Source organism: Octopus bimaculoides, chromosome 1 (genome assembly GCF_046866305.1).
Source record: "Octopus bimaculoides isolate indiv1 chromosome 1, ASM4686630v1, whole genome shotgun sequence".
Taxonomy (NCBI): Eukaryota; Metazoa; Mollusca; class Cephalopoda; order Octopoda; family Octopodidae; genus Octopus; species Octopus bimaculoides.
In genome coordinates, this window is record NC_142928.1 from 192187842 (window position 1) to 192203933 (window position 16092).

General features: G+C 35.6%; 1 protein-coding gene across 2 annotated transcripts in view; it reads left to right on the forward strand.

The window, feature by feature from the left end:
- Nucleotides 1-16092, forward strand: part of LOC106884166 (protocadherin Fat 4) — a 696074-nt gene that overhangs the window by 278263 nt on the left and 401719 nt on the right. For both annotated transcript variants that reach the window (XM_014935404.3, XM_089364268.1), the window contains exon 3: nt 6236-6285. The gene's annotated coding sequence lies outside the window, so the exon portion shown is untranslated. The remainder of the gene's footprint in view (nt 1-6235; nt 6286-16092) is intronic.

Below are 16092 nucleotides of genomic sequence, written 5' to 3' on the forward strand. Positions count from 1 at the left end.
TTACATTTAACAGTAATCTGGATGCTAAGGGGTTAAGCCTGACTATAGATTAGGCCTACTTAATCCATATCCATATCTGTATTTCAGTAATATTATGTCAATTAGTCTTTTTTTTTTTTTTTTTTTTTGTAAATTCATATTTCTACACAGGATACAATGGTTTTGTTGAAGTAATTGATCTTATGATTGCTACCTGTTGTCAGTCATCCAACATGGAGCAAATATCTATGCTTCATATTCATGGAAATAGTTTTGAACTCCATCCAGTCCACACTGTAAAGTGGTTGGCATTTGGAAGGGCTGTAAAAACCATGCCAGAACTGACCTCACCTGTGCTGGTTCCACATATAATGCACTCAATCAACTCTGTGGGGTGGTTGGTTTTAGGAAGGGCATCCAGCCATAAAAATCATGCCAGTCTTCCGACTGGCCAGCTCCTGTGAAATCGCCCAACCCATGCCAGCATGGAAGGTGGGTATTAAACGATGACAATGGTGATGATGATGAACTATGCAGTATATAATCCCTCACCTCAACATCACAACATTGTGTCTCATTGATTAGAATAAAATCTCAAGAACTATATTGTCAATAGACTGGATATAGTCCTGTGTGTGTGTGTGTGTGTGTGTGTGTGTGTGTGTATGCGTACGTACACGTATGAATGTACGTATGTATGTGCATGCGTTTGTGCATGTGTGTGTGTGCACGTGCGTGTGTGTGCACGTGCGTGTGCGTGATGTCTGTTACTCCCTTTTAAGCAATGTCATTACTCTTAAACATGAGTAAGACAGATGTGGCCTTTCAGTCCTTCTAGGGACCTGCACACTTTTGCACAGGTGTGGCAATACTGGGCACCACCTGCAAAACGTGCTCAAAGAGCTGACCACTCATGCTGATATATGCTTTCATCTGTCATGGAATTTTTCATTGAGTGTTTTGCCTCTTTCAGCTTCAGCCAGCCATCACATACAACATGTAATAAAAATGCTAACCATCAGACAATGTCTGTGTCTAAAAGTTTTTAATGTAAGTTGCACAGAGCCAGTCCCACTCTTTAAACAATGTAAGCATTTGGCCAAAAAGAAAAACTAGTCTACATCATTGGATGCAAATAGATTCAAGAGTTATATCAGATTTGTCCTTCTCCTAGAGAAATGGCTAAACAAAGACCAAGGGTGTCGCACTCCCAGCTGTTGGATGGTTATTAATTCAACTGAGTTCATTTCACAGGTTTTTGTTTTTCACTCTGCTGGGTGTCCAGTGAAAACCACCCTCCTTATGAAGCAGTTTTAGTAAGGTTACTGGTTTCGTAACTGATGGTCTGACTATGTTACATGTTACTACTAATACTAAAAATGACCTGACATTGCACACACACATCTCTCTCTCCTTCTCTCCTCCCCCTCTCTTTCTCTCTCCATATCTCTCTCTCTCCATCTCTCTCTCTCTCTCTCTCTCTAAAGCAGTAATTATCATACGAGTTAATTATCAATTTTTGCAGATGGGAAAAATAGTACCAACTAAAATAATCCTGGAGAATCCATATTTCATGCATCTTCATAAACTTTCAATTTATTCCAAGAGAAAAAATATGTTTTGAAGGTCATTGAATTTAATATGTTCTGTTATTAAGGTCAGTGACTTTAATAACATATTTTCTGTTTGGATCAATTTAATTAATTATGGAATGTGGATACCAAAAAGTGTGCAAAAATGAAATCTTAAATTCTTCTATCCTTTTACTTGTTTTGTTGATTGGACTGCGACCATGCTGGGGCACTGCCTTGAACTGTTCAATCAGTCAGACGGAACCCAATACTTAATTTTCTTTTTAAGTTTGATATTTATTCTGTCTCTTTTGCTTTGCCATTAAGTTACAGAGAGATAAACAAACTAACACCAGTTGTTAACCAGTGGGCAGGTACAGGGACAATCACAAAGACATGCACATGCCGACATATACATTCATGCATGTGACAGGCTTCCACACAGTTTCTGTCTACCAAATTCATGTCATAAAGCATTAGTTGGCCCAGAGCTGTTGTAGATGTTTGCTCAAAGCATTGCACAGTGGGACTGAACCCTAATCCATATGGTTGCAAAGTCACCTTAACCAAACAATCATACCTACACCTAGAAATGCTAACCTTCAGCACCAGTTAACTGTAAATATCCTGCTATTTCCCTTTCATTTATAAATTACTAGAATAGGCATATATCACATTTTGCAGAGCAAGAACAGTCAATTAAAATGACTCCCTGTGATTAGTATAAGCTTATTCTATCATATACCTCAACCTCAGCAGCTTCAGTTACTATTTCACCTGTTTCTCTTGCCACAATATGGTTATTTCTCCAACACTAGAAGAGTTTTGTACCTATGACCCTGTTCCATAATGTGTCTGTGAAGCTCCTCTTGATCTGAACTCTTGCACAATCTGTTTTTGTATCTCTAGAGCAATGTTTCTGAACCTTTTTAATATCTGAGCCAGATCCAAAATCTGGGGATTTTTAGAGGGCTGCACAAAAAAAAAGAAAGAAAATAAAAGCAAGTCAATTAAAGAAAAATTTATTATATTTATAGAAGAAAGATTATCAAGGGCTGCTGGAAGGATACTTGAAGGCCACATTTGAGAACTAATGCTCTAGAGGCTTTCTAGACCTACTTTCATCGTTACTGTAAGAGCTCTTCAGAAAAGCAGTGTGGAGAAACAACCTTCTTTTGTTTAGCAATTATTAATAAATAGAAACTTTACTTCTTAGCTTCAGTTGTTTCTGAAATACCTGATTAATAAACTTCCAACTATCACAGATGAAAGAGATAAAAAGAATTAAGTTTCATATTAAAAAAATATATATTTATATATATATACATTTACTTTTCTTTCGGCTGATGTCTCAGGTTAAATTCTTTGTGGATTCCTATTTGACAGTTGTTTTACAAATTTTATATTTACATTAAGTTTAATAAGTTATATAACTTTATTTTGTTGTGATTTTGTGGTATTCTAATTGTCATATCATTTTCGTTTGATTTTACCAATTTAGTTTTACATTTCATTTTAGTTACTTTAATATATTCATCTGCTTTTTAGTGTATCAATGTGAATACACCATTGGCTTGTCTCATGTCTTAGAATCTTCAAAATAGTGGTTGTGATATGAAATGAGAACAAACTGCATTCATAAAATTTCAATTTCCGTATATTTTTTATAAGCTGCAACAAAGTATCGGCAAATGAAGTTTATAAATGGTGATATTACACTTAGATTTCACTGTTCTGCTATTAAAAAAGGTGATAATACATGTAAATTTCACTGTTCTACTATTAAAAATGCATAATCACACTTAGATTTCACTGTTCTACTATTAAAAAAGGTGATATTACACATTTTACTGTTTCACCATCAAAAAGGTGATATTACATTGAAATTTTACTGTTCTACTATCAAAATGATGATATCACTCATAGATTTTGCTGTTGATTGGCATATATTAGTGTTTCAATTTATGATGCATTATTGTCTTATTTGATTAATTTACATGGCACTGTATCTGTTATTAGTAGCCGCTGTTAAGGTAGCAAGCTGGTAGGATCGTTAGCACATTGGGTAAACTGCATTTCATCTCATTACCTTCTGATTTCAAATTATGCCGAGGTTGCCTTTTCCTTTCATCCTTTCGGGGTTAATAGACTAAGTTCCAGTTGAATACTGGGGGTCAATGTTATCGATTTATACCCTCCCCAACATTGCTGGCCTTGTGCCATAACTTTAAATCATTATTAGCAACTATTCTTTATTATCAAGTTGCAGGAGTAGTTGTGTGGTAAGAAGCTTGCTTCCCCTTGTGGGCAATAAAGAAATAAGAAGCTTGCTTCCCAACCACATGGTTCTGGATTCAGTCCCACTGCATGGCACCTTGAGCAAGAGTCTTCTACTATAGCCTCAGGCCAACCAAAGACTTGTGAGTGGATTTGGTAGACAGAAACTGAAAGAAGCTTGTCGTATATATATATTATATTATATTATATTATATTATATTATATTACAGGCATTACTACACGTAAATGCCTCACGCTATGAGGGACTCTTAAAGTCAAAACTACCTTAATAAATATACAGTGTACCGACAACGAGGGAATATAACTTGGAAGTCACCTCTTAAAAACAGATTCAGCCGCAAATCACATGATTTCATAGTTAGTGTACATAATCCACTTTCTAATCATCAGACACACAAACATATACATATATGTGTGTGTGTGTGTGTGTGTGTGTGTGTGTGTGTGTGTGTGTGTGTGTGTGTGTGTTTGTCCCTGTAACTTAGTGGTTCGGCCAAAGAGACTGATAGAATAAGTACTAGGCTTACAAAGAATAAGTCCTGGGGTCGATTTATTTGACTAAATGTCGGTGCTCCAGCATGGCCGCAGTCAAATGACTGAAACCAACAAAAGAATAAAGAAAAGAAAGAATGTTACTTTTTAGTTTGCTCCTTCCAAATCTACATAAATATATATACTTAACCTAACATTAAATTATTCTTGAGGGAATGACAGTTGAATGTGAAACTAATCATATTATAGCAACTGGTTGACAGGCATTGATGCATACATAGCATTCTTGTTGCTAAGAAGGGTTTCTGTTCAGTGAAATATAACTTAAGATTATAATCGCACATTATGACAATAACCAACAAATCATATTGTTTGGGCTCTATGATCCGATCTGCCATTGAACTTCTTTTATTGCTGTGTTTTAAAAGTGCCTTGTCAAAAAACTGTTGTTTATTTTCTTGATCTAAATTCTCATAAAATATGGTGTCTGATAATAACGTATCTATTCATTCTTAATGGATCTGTTCACTCTGGCAAAGGTGGTACACTGGCAGGATCGTTGGCTTACTGGGAAAAATGCTTAGTGGAATTTTGTCTGTCTTTATGTCCTGAGTTCAAATTCTGCCGAGGTCAGCTTTGCTTTTTGTCCTTTCAGAGTCAATGAAATAAGTACCAGTTGAGGACTGAGGTTGCTTTAATCAACTTACACCCCACGGCCAAAAGAATAATTTCTGGCCTTGTGCCAAAATTCAAAATCAGTATTCATTCTGGCAGCATCAAATGTGAATAGCTAATCACTTTTGCTTTCAGGAGCTGGAGAATGACTCTTCCCATCAGACAACATGTTCATAACACATGGGATTTACCCCTTCACTGATGTAAGGGGTCTTTGAGATACCAGTCTTCTTTTTGTGAGATTCAACAGTCCAGCCATGGGGTAGCTTTGACTGAGGAGACATACAAGATTGAAACACCACAATCTCTCAAAATCTTCTCATACTGGTGAACTATGTGTTATGAACACATTACCTGAAGGGAAGGGGCATTCTCTGGTGATGAAAAACATCATCAACCAAATATTGACCCTTTAGCATTACTGTGACGTAATGCTTATTTATTCACATTGTCTTGAATTAATCATGCATTATTTGATAGCTTCAACATTTCAATAGTGTGGTTGTTTATTTTTAGAATGACATTATAGGTTAAGTGTGAGAAGCTGGATCTGACCCGACTGAACATAAGACAGGCAGAATCTTTGGGCTGGATGTGGCTGGTTTAAATGCTGAAGGGGATATATTCATATATGCCAGAATATATCAAGAATGAATAGATTCATTATTGATTGGATTCTTGCTGTTCTCCATTTATCCTCTGAATTTTTATGATGTAAAATACTTTATATTTTAGTATACTTCACAGCATTTGTGAGGTATATTAAGACACATTCTGGTTGCTTACTTTCTGATTACATATCTTGCTGAAGCCAACTTCAGAGTTAGTAAAGTACCAGTCAAATACTGGCATTCATTTAACTACAAAACCCTACTTCCATAAAGTTTCAGGTGTTGTGCCTATCATCATCATCATCATCATCATTATCATCATCATTTAATGTCTGTCTTCCATAAGGGCATGGGTATGAGTAGTTTGACAGGAGCTGGCTAGCTGGAGAGCTGCACCAGACTCCAACTGTCTGCTTTAATATGGTTTCTACAGCTGGATGCCCTTCCTCATATCAACCACTTTATAAAGTGTACTGGGTGCTTTTTACATGTCTGCAGCACCCATTGTGTTGCCAAGTAGCTTACAAGACGAGGACTTGTGTTAGAAATAATTTTAATACACAACTGTTTCAAAAATTGACAATATACTTTTTTCTTTATACATTACAGGAAATTTGATTCTGCAAATAAAACTACTTTCCATATAAAAGTAAAAGTTGGTAAGTAATTAATATTTTTATATTTATATTTTGATGGGTTTTTTTTTGTTTTGTGGGATGGTTTTTTCTTTCTTTTTTTTCATTTTTTTTTCAGAATATAATAACTTCATGCTGTAATACCATTCTTTTAATATTTTCTTTAATTAAAAACTTTAAATGTCAAAATAGAAAAAAGTTTCAAGAGTAAACAAATTCTAATTGAGTTTTGTATTGCAGCCGAATAAACAGTGAGGACCGTAGCCTATCAAGTAATGAGAATAAATAGAGAGGATATGAAAATGATTAATTCTCCACTACTACTACTACTACTACAGGTCATAACATTGATATAGGTCATAGTTGAGAATAACATATGTACTATTGAATAGGGGAGCAATAAAAGGATGGGGTGGGGGTGGGGGTATTAATGAAGATTTAATGGATAGAGTTACATTTTAAAGCAGTAATTATGGTGAGATAATGTATTAATAAATATCTCAGACATTTGTTGTAGAAAGCTGTTAAAGAAGACATAATCTATTTAATAACCAAAAACCAAAAGTAGGATGTACTTTATTATTATTATTATTATTATTATTATTATTATTATTATTATTATTATTATTATTATGATTTTACCTCAGTTAGTAATTGATTGAAAGGTTACAAGTGAGTCTACATCATTTCATTTAATGCTATCTGTGAGGTTACTCAACCATGTAATATGATGTCTACTAAATTACATATCTGCTCTCATAATCACATGGTTTGTTGCTCTTGGATTTCTTCATTTTTAATGGCTAATTCAGAGGAAGAGGAACAATACCCATGATTCTTTGCAAAGGTTCTGAGGCTGGTGGAATCATGTTATGCCCAGACTGGAGACCTCACATGAATGCTTGAAAGAGATTAGAGTAAAGTACCTAAAAGACCAGGTGTTGGTGGCAGTGTTAATCCAGGTAACAGATTAATTCCAGTACCCAAGAACACAGGTGGTTTCCCCTGATGGTCTTCCATACATTTGCTGCTTACCAAATTGCACTCACAAGGCTATATGGTAAAAGACATTGGTTCTGGGAGTTGTGCAGTGATATTGAACCCAAGCTAATGGAATTGTTAAGTAAACTTCTTAAACACATGTGATTGAGAAGGTATGAAAAATTCATCACAAATTATACAAGAACTCTTTATGATGCTGATGTAGCGCTGTTACATGCAAGAGAGAACCTAACTATCCATTTATGAGTGGAGGAACATACATTAAATTGAGGGGTAATAATGGTAGCGCAATTAAATTGAGGAGAAATAATGGTTATATAATTGGTATTTGTGACACACTCTCTAGAGGTGGAGATCATTTTAATAAATCAGGATTTCATGTTGTATTTGATGTACCTGTATTTGTCTGTGTTGGTCATATATGTGCTACAAGCCACTCTGAGATATTTCTCCTCACTCATATTTGTTTAATTTATGCAAATTACTTTGATCATAAATGTGCTATACTCTTGTCTATGTCTGTCTCTTGACTACTGAAGACAGGTGAGGAGAATTGTCATGCTGATGATGATTACTGAGGCAGAAACATGTGGACATAACTGTCCATTAGTTCTCTTATCTCCAGATAATAATCTTGTCTTTTTCCTTAATGGTGTAGCAAGTTTGGAGAAACCTTGATTCTTTGATAATATCTCCCCTTCTCACACACAGTTGTTCTTAATTAAACATCCTCTAGAGGTAGAGATAATTTTAATAAATCAAGAATTTATATTGTACAGTATTTGATATACCTGTATTTGTCTACATTGCTGATATACATGCCTCTGGCCACTCTGAATTATTTCTCTTAGCTCATTTTTGCTCTATGTATATGTATATCTATCTATTGTGCCCCTCCTCTTTACCACTGTACAATTCCATTGATATAATGAAGGAAAACATTGCATCTGTCCCTACTCAGTCATCCATACTACCACCTGAACCTCTCCATTTTCCTTTCTTCCTCTACCTGCTGCCATCACTGTCTCTTTTATTAATCCCCACCACCTCTTGTCTTCTTTTCCATTTCTACTTATAGGGGTATCTCACCCATTTCTCCTTCCTTTTCTACATTGTCTCTCCTATTATTTTATCTCCCCTCTCATACTTTAACTTTTTTCTCCCTCTTATCTTAATTTCATCTTCAGCAGTCATCCTCTCTTCCCTGAGTTTCATCACCTTGAATGAACAAAGACAACATAGAACAGTGAAGCCCCTTTTATCTTGCTAGGTACAAGGTAACCTCACTAACACAGGGGCCATAGTAAAATAATGCCCATTACACTCTGACAAAAATTGTGAATAAGTAGGCACAACATAAGATAAGAGAATCCTACAGTCTTGTCAAGGACATGACAACCTTTTTAGTGCTGGGTCCTTGGTAAAATACACTCAGCTCATTTTGTAAACTGGTTGTTCTTATGAAGGGCGTCCAACTGTAGAGACCATGTCAAAACAGAACATATGAGAGATGCAGTTTGAGCCATCTACAAGGGCAGTAACTCTAAATGGGAGCCAACCTGAACCATGATAATTTGTGCAGCCCATGCCAGCTCACACTTTCAGGCCTCAGATCATGCATCTATTACTTGACATTTGCCCTTGTCTATCTCAAAGTCATATGGGGAGGAATTCCAACCACGTTTTGTGGTTCACTATATCAACAGCTCCTTTATAGGATCCAGTGGCTAAGGACATCAGGAGGAACCGTGTCTGGTTTCGGCCCCTACTCCTCTACTATTTTCAATGTGGCAGGGTACCCCCACCTTTCGGAGGTGTCTTCAGCTCTTGTGTTGAGTGCGTTTTTTTCTTTTGTCTTGGCGTTTCATTTTTTTGGTTTCTTTAATGCAGCATCAATGGATGTCAGTGGGAAAATTTCCCTCTAAATACTCACTGGTAGGCTCCAGCAGCCAGCACCAGCTAACTGTCACTTGACAATATTTAATATATTTACATTAAAGTCTTATTTAATTTTACAATTGTTGTATTATTTCAAGACTTAGTTGCTCAATCTGTATATTTAACCCTTTCGATACCGACCCACCTGAAACCGCCTCTGACTCTGTAGTACAAATGTCTTGTTTTCAAAAGTTCTCGATTAAAATCTTCCACCAAACCTTAGTCACAATTTATGTTCCTAACACTAGTTTAATGATAACTAAGTTATTTTACTGAATTCTTTGTTATATTCAAAATTAATTGAAAGAAACACAGAGCATCTCAACAGAAATATGCTAACAAAAGGGTTAAAGGGATCATCATTGAATCAAATATTAATGATAGAAATGTTAAACTTCCACAGCGCTGAGAATTAGAAGAGCATAGGTACAACCACAGTCTTGCTAAGTATTTCTGAAGACAAGAATGTCCAGAGATTAATCAGAAAATAACTACTGTACTGAGATGGAATGACCAAGATGGAATTGTTTTAGCAGCCAGACATTTTTTTGACAGTATCTAGACAGTTATTTGTTAGCATAAATCAATGGTCAGCTGCTAGAAATAAGTAAGCTCCTTTATCTGTCTTGTGTTAGTCAAAAAACAAAAATGACGGTGTCATTCTTGGTCAGCAAGTATAAGCTATATCCAGCTTGACTTCTGACAAGCTCTCTCTCTCTCTCTCTCTCTCTCTATCTCTCTCTCTCTCTCTCTCTCTCTCTCTCTCTCTCTCTCTCCCTCCCTCTCTCTCTCCTGTTTGTGTATGAGACTAAAAAGCAAACTAGATGCCAGCCAACAATGCGGACTGCAATACAAGTACCAGTAATATACTGGTGTTGTCCCATTCACCCAAATTACTCTTCCCTATGAAATTCACCTGCAGTATAGTTCATCATTGCTACTTGTAGTGAGGATTGCGTGACGTCAGACACTTCCTAGTCAAAACACAATCCACCTAAGTCATGATTTGTGTATGGACAAGTTAACATTTGTGTCTGCATGAATGTGTGTGTGTTGTGTTGTGTGTGTATTGTGTTGTGTGTGTGTGTGTGTGTGTGTCTTTCATCTATGTTGGTTGGCAAAGGAAGCAAACATCAGTAAGGAAACAAACAAAAGAGAGAAAAGCAGTCCTTCGGTATATTTGTTCTGCATTAATTTCAACAAGGGATTGGTCACATCATCATAGACCCCCTTGTCAGGGACCTATGTGGCTATCCAATGGAGTGGATAAGCACCTGAAACAATTTTGAGAATTAAGTGGATTGAATTATTAATGAATTGAATCTGAAAGAGCATAGAAAATTTAAGGCTCAAAATAATTTATTTTCTTGCTAAATATCGATGCAATAACTTGTATTCACCAAACATTCATTTCACATTAAATATTGCAACTATTCCAATATCGTATGAGTGAATTTTTGTTGTTTATTAATTCTTTAATGATTTTCATTAAATTTCTTTAACTCTTTAGCATTCAGATTATCCTGTCACATGTAATGTTTATTTAGTCACATTGTTTAGAATTAATCATGCATTACTTTGTAGCTTCAAGATTTCAGTGAAGTAATTGTTTAATTTTAGAATGACAATGTAGGGTAGGTTTGATAGGCCAGGTCTGGCCAGTTTGAACATAAAACAATTTGAATATTTGGGTTGGATTTAGCCAGTTTAAATGGTAAAGGATTTAATGTTTATTATATTTAAGAAGTAATGATGCAAAAGAATGAAGGAATTATCAATTTTAAGTCAAGAAATATTTTATTAATTTTACTTCTTAATCCTATTTTAGAAATTTACATGGATATCCATAAGTTATAAGCGATTGCATGAAAGGGTCCATAATTCAAGGAGTTTACCAACCCCTGATTTAGACACTCCCTATTCACTCTCATACTCACAAATGAAATCAGTGATTGGCCTTTTGGCATCTGGTTATCAATCAGGGTATTAACTCTGTTGCACTGTGTTCTGAGTATAGCAGAAATAGTCGAAACACAATCTCTAACGGATTCCCGTTAGGTGGTAATGAATAACACATGTAGAAAATACTAAAAACAAACAAAATTGCAGCTTTGTAGTCAAGTGTGTTTATAACTAATTTTTAATGGCATCCCCCATAACTATTGTTTATCTTAGTTTTTAATCGGAAAAATCAATGGATTTTTTTGTGATGAAACAAAATTCTGATGAACCCCAGCACTTCATCTGGTAAATGAGTTAGGCCTAGACTCTTTACAGTCGAGGAAATTATTGATATTTATTGTTTGGGTGAAGTTAACTCTTATGCAGACAATGAGTGTGATTTGGACAAATGATGAAAGAAAGTAGTGACTTGGGCGAGCGAACAAATAGTTGAGAGAAATGCCTATTTTTGTTATTCACCTGAATTTTTTTGTGATTCTATCCATTAGTTTGCTTGCAATTGTTACTCTTGAGCTGTGTGTTCAGCTATTTATTTTTTGCTTAGGAGCCCAGGTGGAGGGTGAGGTTAGACACAGGGGTCCAGGTCTAAGAGGATTAACCATATAGATTAAATTCTTACACATGCACATTTTCTCTAATGTACTTTTAGCATAAATTCAATAAGTTCTCTGGAAGATTTTCTTTCTAAAGATGGAAAAAAAAGGAAAGAACTTACTAGTAAACACAATCGGGTTTTAGTTGATGACTATATTCTTCACAGTTTATTCCAAATTCATATTTGTTATTCAAAATTATTTTTTAAGATTGATTTCCTATTTGCTAATTTTTTTATTCTTTAGTGGAGTCCAGTTGATTTGTCCAAAAAAGAAATACGATCTAGTTGCACTTACAATGATGCAGGCTGTCGGCGAAAACATTAATCTTAAGAATGTTTTTCAATGATTCAAGTCTGTGGTGCAAAAATACAAAATATTCTTCAAACAATAAAGAAAGGAGCAAATTGAAAAGATGAATCAGAATTTCGGTTAATGTGTCAATGTTTCTTTAATTTGGAAATGCCAAAGATTTTTGCTTTTCTTTCTACTCTATTACAATGGTACTTATATTGAACTCCATAAATTATGATAATTTCTCTAAATTCTTGAAATGTCTTGAGGCTTTGTATAAGGAATGTTTGTTTGCAGTTTAAAAATATTGAATTAAGCTTTTAATTCCTCAAAGGTATATCTTTGCATATTTTTATAAATTCAGTTTTATTTTTTCTAACATAATTATCTTCGTTTATCTTTTACTTGTTTCAATCATTAGACTACGGCCATGCTGGGGCACTGCCTTGAACAACTTTTAGTCAAATGAATCAATCCCAGTTTGGTTGTTTTTTTGTTTTTTTTTTATAAGCCTGGTACTTATTCTGTTGGTCTCTTCCTGAACTGCTATGTGATAGAGATGTAAACCAGCCAACACCAGTTGTCAATCAATGGTGGGCAACAAAGACTGACACAAAGAACGCCTATCAACCCCACTTGCAAGGCTTTGGTCAGCCCGAGGCTATATCATATAAGATGCTCGCCCAAGGTGTCACACAATGGGACTGAACCTGGAATCATGTGATCAGGGAGCAAGCTTCTTACCACACAGCCATGCAAGTGTCCTTGCTTAAGCAAAGACACAATGTACTGACTTGTCCAGGAATCAAGGCCATGTTCTTTTGACAATGAACCCTATAGGCTAACCAGCCTGTAGGAATATTTGAACTGTTGGACATGTACACACTGATCTAGTGTAAAAGACCAAGAACACTCAGCTCCAAAGGTAATGCTTCTGCATGGAAGTGACATTGATAACTAAAAGTAAAAAAAAGTGAAAAACAAGCAAAAAAAACCAAAAACCTTTTTGATTGTGACACGGTTGATAGGTTTCTAAGCCGTAGCTGATGTCTGTGATTCCCTGTTGTCTGTTCAGCTTATATGAACTAACATTATTTTATCCTATAATCATGTACATCGTATTTGTCCTCTCAGTTTTCAAAAGTTAAAACCACTGTCCACATTTTAATGTAATATGCTGCTAGATTTCAAAGCCAAAGTATAATAACGTTTTTTTTATTTTTATTTTTATTTTTTGCTGTTTTTTTTTGTTGTTGTTGTTGAAATAACCGACAGACCTTTTTATTCATCATCAAAGTGAAATTTCTCTAAACTTGATGTCGGTGCAGACTTGGACACTACACTACCGTTTGTTGTTTAGCTGTTTTTACTATTTGTACATTAGGCTTTTAAATAAAAATGTGTTTTAATACGAGACTCTCACAACTAGATTTCTCTTTAAAAATAAAAAAAAATAATAAAAAAAAAATACAAAAGGATTTCCATTTATTCAATTACTAGAAATAATTAATCATCAAAGACAAAAAAATAAAAAAGTTTTTTTCATATTTGACTTTTTTAACACTGATAATTCTCTTCTTTGGAAAAACTAATTATGCGATTATTAGGAATCCTACTGCTGTATAATTTTGATAAGGAAGACAAAATTCTGATGAATTAGCAACTTCATAAACTGTCTAAAACTATGCAAAGTGTATTTATTTATTTATTTTGTTCTTCCTAAACCAATCAGTGATTATATGTTGCTCGGTAGTTATTGTTTATAGTCCAGTGATTACAATTTCTTAATCAGTAAATTATTTCTACACTGTACTACCATTCGCCAATATAATTTGTGCTATCAACTATTATAAATGGTATTGGCAGACTTGTTAGCACACCAGGCAGTGTGTTCACTGACATTTCATTGGTCTTTCTTTGCGTTCTGGGTTCATATTCCACTAAGATCAACTTTGCTTTTCATCCTTTCAGGGTCATCATCATCGTTTAATGTCCGCTGTCCATGCTAGCATGGGTTGGATGATTTGACTGAGGACTGGCGAACCAGATGGCTTCACCAGGCACCAATCTGATCTGGCAGAGTTTATACAGCTAAATGCCAGTTAGGTGTTGGGGTCAGTGTTATCAACTAGCCCTCTCCCCAAAATGTCAGGCCTTGGCCTGTAGTAGAAAGGATTATTATTATTATTTTCTCTTTATCACAGCTTTTGTTGGAGCTCCTGGGGCCTTACGTGCATAGCGGGCTTGCCAGATGGCTGCACCAGGCTCCAATCTGATCTGGCAGTGTTTCTACAGCTGGATGCCCTTCCTAACGCCAACCACTCCAAGAGTGTAGTGGGTACTTTTATGCGCCACCGTCACGGAGGCCAGTCAGGTGGTACTGGCAACGGCCATGCTCAAATAGTGTTTTTACATGTCACCTGCACAAGAGCCAGTCCAGCGGCACTGGCAACGCCCAATGAAAGGAAGAAAATGGAGAATTATGGATGTTTAAATAATTTATTTGTATGATATAATGAGGTTGAAATGTTTTTTTATAAAAACAATACAAAAAATCATAAATTATAAAGCTCTAAAAGAAATGGCAGATGCCATAATTCCTAGCATATCGCTCAGACTTTCTCCTTATATAAATTTTTGGATTATTTAATCCCTAATGAGGACCTGACATCCTCGAATTAACTGCAACAACATGGTTGCAGACCAAATTTAAAATCAGAGCCATGCCTGTAGCTGCCAGGAATAGTTGCTTAGTCAACTGGGATAGTTACCTGTGGCAGATTAGTCTCCAATCCATGGGGATAGCTAATTGCTATTTGCTTAAATACCTTGAAGTAACAGAAAAACACATTCTATTAAGAATTAACTTCATTATAATATTTCTAATGTTAAATGATGATGAATTAGGTCTGAATTTTCTCCATTATCTGTGTTTGGATTAGCTAATTTGTAAGTGTAGATTACTTACAATTGGACTTGTATGTTTAAAGTGTTCATTGTGTGTTCCATATTCTAAAGAAGTACTACGACCATCCATAGCTGTCACAAGCAAATATCACTTAGGAGCATGTACCAAGCTTTCATTAATTGTTTTAGGCCACAAACAGCCTCTTCGCTTTCCTAACTTTTGACCCAGTAGAATATAGAGGATGTGGGGAGTAAAGGAAGAGAGGATTGCACCAGCACCCAACTAGCACACAACACAAAATGAAGTGCTTTGCTCAAGGATATAACACACAGCTCTCATTGGAAAGTGAACCTGTAACCTTATGATTGTGAGCTTACCATCCTAAGCCACTAGGCCTCACATCTTCACAAAGAAGTCTTAGAACAATAATTACTTTTGTTTCTTATAGAGAAGTGATTTAAATGCATTAGCACAATGTTAACACCAACTGTTGGTTTCTGTCTTTTCTATTAGTTTCAAGGCTAGCCAGTGTATGCAGCTGACAGCACACATTAACAACAAGGAGACAGTCAAATGAGCATCTATTCCACAGAAATATATCAGACAGCAGTATTGAAATGGCTCTTAGTTTATATCGCATTACTTGATTGGTTTATTATAGACGTGATAACACTTCTAAAACTAGATAAAGTATTATGCTTTTCTTAAAATTGAATAACTAATTTTACTAAGCTTGTGCAATAATTAATTTTGTTGTGTTTGTGTGGTGTTTAATTTATGCACTATTAGTTACTAAAGCTATTATATATAATAGTCTTTTCTTTGATAATCAATGTCCAATATTTTAATTCCTGGTTTGTCCCCATTAATGGTGGTGGCTGGATCTACCTCAGTCTTACAGCAACCACTCTCACACCATCTCGCCATCTCACCCAGTTTTGGGCATCCACCCTCCTCGAGCTAACCTTCCCAATCTCCTCTTCCACCTGTCCCCTTCATGTTTTCTTTGGTCGACCTCGCTTTCACGGTACATTCACCTTAAACTCAAGCACTCTACTCAGAACATGATCTTCATCCCTTCTCAACACATGTCCTTACCACCGCACTCCATTCGCCCTTGCCAGCTGCTCCACC